This window comes from Pogoniulus pusillus, chromosome 14 (assembly GCF_015220805.1).
Source record: "Pogoniulus pusillus isolate bPogPus1 chromosome 14, bPogPus1.pri, whole genome shotgun sequence".
NCBI lineage: Eukaryota > Metazoa > Chordata > Aves > Piciformes > Lybiidae > Pogoniulus > Pogoniulus pusillus.
In genome coordinates this window covers 31,605,527-31,610,349 of record NC_087277.1, presented here as the reverse complement: position 1 = coordinate 31,610,349, position 4,823 = coordinate 31,605,527, and the positions used below count along the sequence as shown (strand labels likewise).

The following is a 4,823-nucleotide window of genomic DNA, read 5'->3' as shown; positions in this document are numbered from 1 at the left end:
GACCTGGAGAAAAGGAAGATCATCACCAGAACACATTCTCCTTACAATTCACCCGTCTGGCCAGTCCGCAAACCAGATGGCAGGTGGAGATTAACTATTGACTTTAGAAAACTCAATAATAACACTCTTCCTCTCACTGCAGCAGTTCCAAGTTTATCTTCCACAGTGACAGCCATTCAAGCAGCTTCTCACACCTGGATGGCAACTATGGATGTGAAGGACATGTACTTCATGGTGCCACTGAGAGAAGAGGACAAACCACAGTTTGCATTCACCTGGCAAGGTATTCAATACACATTCAACAGTCTTCCACAGGGATACAAACACAGTGCAACTATTGCACATAACACACTTGCAGCTTTGCTTGACACTATTCAGCTTCCTAAAGATGTTAAAGTTTATCATTACATTGATGACATCTTGGTGGGAGGAGATGACAAGGAACAGGTTGCAAAGGTAGCTGAGGACATTCGAAAATTGTTGACTGACCAAGGACTGACTATTCCAAAGGAGAAGTGCCAAGGCCCAAGCCAGGAGGTTAAATTCTTAGGATCTTGGTGGGTGGCAGGTGCAGTGTCAGTTCCAGAGGATACCCTACAAGAAATTGAAAAGGGCCAAATACCCCAAAACAGAAAGGAGCTACAACAATTGTTGGGCACCTTGGGCTACTGGAGAAAACACATCCCAGGTTTCTCCGTGATTGCTCGTCCTCTGTATGATTTGCTTAAGAAGCACAAAGTTTGGGATTGGACTCCACGACATTCTGAGAGCCTGAGAGTTCTCAAAGATGAACTGAAGGCATATCAGAAGTTGGGGCCCTTACACCCACAAGATGCCCTAAGGGCTGAATGGGGTTTTTCCGAGCATGCCTCATACTGTGGAATATTCCAAAGGGGACCCAATGGTCCTAGCAGAGCTCTTTTATTTTCATCAACAGCATTCAAAGAGACCGAGACACGGTACTCGGAATGGGAAAAGGGACTCCTTTCCCTAACTCGAGCTGTCAAAGAGGCAGAGAAGCTTCGCACTACACAAGATATTATAGTGCAAGGCCCATTCCCACTGTTGAAATCGATCCTTAAAGGATCTCCTCCACCAGAAGGGATTGCCCAAAAGGCTACCGTCAGAAAGTGGTATGCCTACCTGGAGGGAATCTCACAGCTTTTGACACTGACAGAAGGACCTACAAAGGTATCCAAATTGCAGCAGCCCATAAACCCTGATGGAGCATTGCTGGGTCAACCATATAAACCTTCTCCTATTCAGGTGGCCCCAGCAATAACCGCAGACTCAGATAAGTCAGGAGTGTGGTTTACAGATGCATCCTCACGGAGGGTGGGGTTGAAGTGGCACTACAAAGCCGCTGCCTTAGAGATTAGCACAGGCCAAACCATCACTGAGGAAGGTGATGGCAGTGCACAGGTAGGGGAACTGCGTGCTCTCATGCTAGCAGCGGAGCATGGAGCAACAACCATTTACACTGATTCCTACTCCACGTTCAAAGGCGCCACTGAGTGGATTTGCCAGTGGGAAGCGAATCAGTGGAAGGTTTCAAATGTAGAAGTTTGGAGGGCTGATGACTGGAAAAGGCTGCTGGAGATAGGCCGATCCAGACCCCTTCAAGTAGGTTGGGTTAAAGGGCACTCTAAACAGCAAACTCCAGCTGCAACCTGGAATAATCAGGCAGATTACCTAGCAAAAATAAACATGGTCAATGATGAAAAGGATGAGTGGTGGAGATTGGCTGAATGGCTACACATTAAAAGAGGCCATTCAGGAAAGGCAGACCTCTACTACGAATGTAGATCCAGAGGATGGCCAATTTCTATGACCACCTGTCAGGCAATCATTTCAGCTTGTCCACAGTGCACGGTTAGGCTGAAAGCCAATCACCCCAACCTAGCACCAGCTCAACACATTAGAGAAGATAAGAAGCTATGGAGCACATGGCAAATTGACTATGTGGGTCCATTTAAACCCTCACATGGGAAGAAATACATACTGGTGGGGGTGGAAGTAGTCTCGGGATTGGTCATGGCTACAGCAACTAATGCTGCCACAGGCACTCAGACTATTGAGGCCTTGAAGCAGTGGTTCAGTTTTTTACCAATGCCAGAGTACATCCAGAGTGATAATGGATCTCACTTTACAGCATCATCCGTACAAGACTGGGCTAGGGGTGAGGGAGTTACATGGGTATTTCATACTCCCTACTATCCTCAAGCTAATGGTGTGGTAGAAAGGTCAAATGCTTTAATCAAGAAACATGCCATTGTATCAAGAGGTGATTGGGATAAACGTTTATCACGTGCAGTCTGCATTATAAATAATCGATGGGGCAATTATGGTAGCCCAAAGATCAAAGCCTTTTGTCCTAATGAACCAGTAGGAAATGTTAATTATCCGCCAGATAAATCCCAACACCATCAACACTCACTACACAAGTTACAGGTAGGACAACCAGTAATGGTAAACTTGCCCTCGATTGGAGTTGTGCCTATGACCCTATCGAAATCAAATGGGTTGTACGCATGGGAAGCAACCGATGTGAGTGGGAAAACCCATCGCATAAGCGCGCGATGGATTGTCCCAGACTTCTGAGTTGCTTACACACATTTCTTGTTTTGTGAATGTTTAAGAAAGCTATTTGTTATTCAGGGGGTGGGTATATAGGGATTGATCTGTCTTAAACTGGTTTAGATTATAGTTATGTTTATGTATTAGGTACATTGTTTGTATGTTTTAAGGTTTAGAGGTATTGTATATATAATAGTTGTGTATAGTTTGTATATTCCATTTCTTTTCGATTTTCTGGCCTATGAGCCAGGGGGTGGAATATGTCGTGGAAGGGATCAGAGCCCTTTTGCCTTATTGCAGAATTTTCATTTGTACACAAAATTGTGGCTCAGAGGCCTTCCATCGAAAAAGTCAAAACAATATTTCCTATCTGCTTGCACTGACGCAGCTGCTGTATCAGCAGGCGTACAGGCCTTGAGAGAATCTCTCTCTCAGGGAAGCAAAGACATAAACATGGCTATGTTTTGGAAAAGGGGTTCGAATTCTCAGGCACGGTGACCACTCGACAAACATCTGCTGGGGGCTGACCCCTGGGTGGTTCCATAAGTTGTTTTTGGTAAGAATTAGCCAATTGTATAGGTTGATTACAACTTTGTACCAATCTGTAAAGTTAACGTGAGTCTGACTGAGTTGGTTGAACACACCTCTTCTGAAACACTATAAAAAAATGTACCCACTTGCACCTCTTGCTCCTTACCTCTTGCTCCTTAACTTAACTGGCCCCTCGCTCTCTACCCTGTGCCTCTTTTGCTCGATACCCTGATCGCTGATCACACACGCACACACACGCGGCATTCGCATCGCAAGCAACCAGCTCAAGACTGCACCGTTCCGGACAAGGGCCCGATCCTTACGAGCCCCGGGAGTCAGCATGCAGCTCGACCGGACCCGTGGAGCCTCGGACAACGTGCCTTAAAATCCATAAAGACTTTGAAACTTCTCTGAACTGCATTTGGGACAGTGAGTAATTGATAAACTTCTATTTGAAACTGAATAACTTCTCAAGACTTCAATGAACTCTCTCATATCATAAACTCTCTTCATTTTAGTCATTCTGTATATTAAATCTCAACTACGAACCAAGAATCTACGCGGGATAATTACAAATAAGTTTGGGGAAGGGGATTTCTAGTGTATAATATTAAATTACTTATACCTTTTTATAAAACATCGGCCTCGCATATCATTACTTCTAAACCTCCCCCCCCCAAACAAACTTTCCCGTCCGAGACACCTTGAATGATGGGGCCTTAGTAACCTGTTCCAGTGTTTCACCACTCTGTGCAGAACTTTCTCCTGACGTTTGACCTAAACCTACCCTTCTCCAGTTTCAAACCACTGTCCCTCATCCTAGCACCACAGGTCCTTCTAAACAGTTCCTCTCTAGCCTTTTTGTAAGTCCTCTTCAGTACTGAAAGGCAGAATTGGAGCCTTCACAATGGCTCTGGGCAGCATGTTCCAGTGGCTAACCACCCCATAGGGAAGAGTTTCTGCCTAATGTCTAATCTCAATACAGCTTCTTCCAGTTTAAAGCCATTGCCCTTGTCCTGGCTGGGTGCAGTGGCTGCCACATCAGAAGGCTGTGCTGCCATTCAGCCAGACTTGGACAGGCTGGAGGGGAGGGCAGGGAGAAATGGAATGAAATTCAGTGAAGGCATGGGGAGAGTCTGGCACCTGGGAAAGAACAACCCTGGAGCAGGATAGGTTGGGGACTGACCTGCTGGAAGGCAGCAAAGGGGAAAAGGATGTGGGGGTCCTGGTGGGTGGGAGGTTGACCCTGAGCCAGCAATGTGCTCTGATGGCCAGGAGGGGCAATGCCATTCTGGGGTGAAATAGAAGGGCTGTGGTTAGTAGGTCCAGAGAGGTTCTCCTGCCCCTCTGCTCTGCCCTGCTGAGGCCACATCTGGAGTAACTGTGTCTAGTTCTGGGCGCCCCAGTTCAAGAGGGACATAGAACTGCTTGAGAGAGTCCAGCACAGAGCTACAAAGATGCTGAAGGTAGTGGAACATCTCTGTTACAAGGAGAGCCTGAGGGAGCTGGGGCTTGAAGCTTGGAGAGGAGGAGCCTGAGAGGTGGCCTCATTCATACTGATAAAGATGTGAGTGTCAGGAGGATGGAGCCAGGCTCTGCTGGGTGACACCCAGTGACAGGATGGGCTAGTTTGAAGCTAGCTAGAATGTTTAGGTGAGAAGAATTAGATTACAGGCTGTGGAAGAGAAACAACAGTGATGTCTACTTCACTCATA

General features: G+C 46.4%; 1 long non-coding RNA gene across 1 annotated transcript; it reads left to right on the top strand.

Annotated features, from left to right (window-relative positions):
* The first annotated feature begins 215 nt into the window (after nt 1–215).
* On the top strand, nt 216–3,745 carry LOC135181500 (uncharacterized). Its single transcript, XR_010304895.1, has 2 exons — nt 216–283; nt 3,385–3,745. It is a non-coding gene; the product is annotated as an uncharacterized LOC135181500 (long non-coding RNA).
* Nucleotides 3,746–4,823: the final 1,078 nt, after the last annotated feature.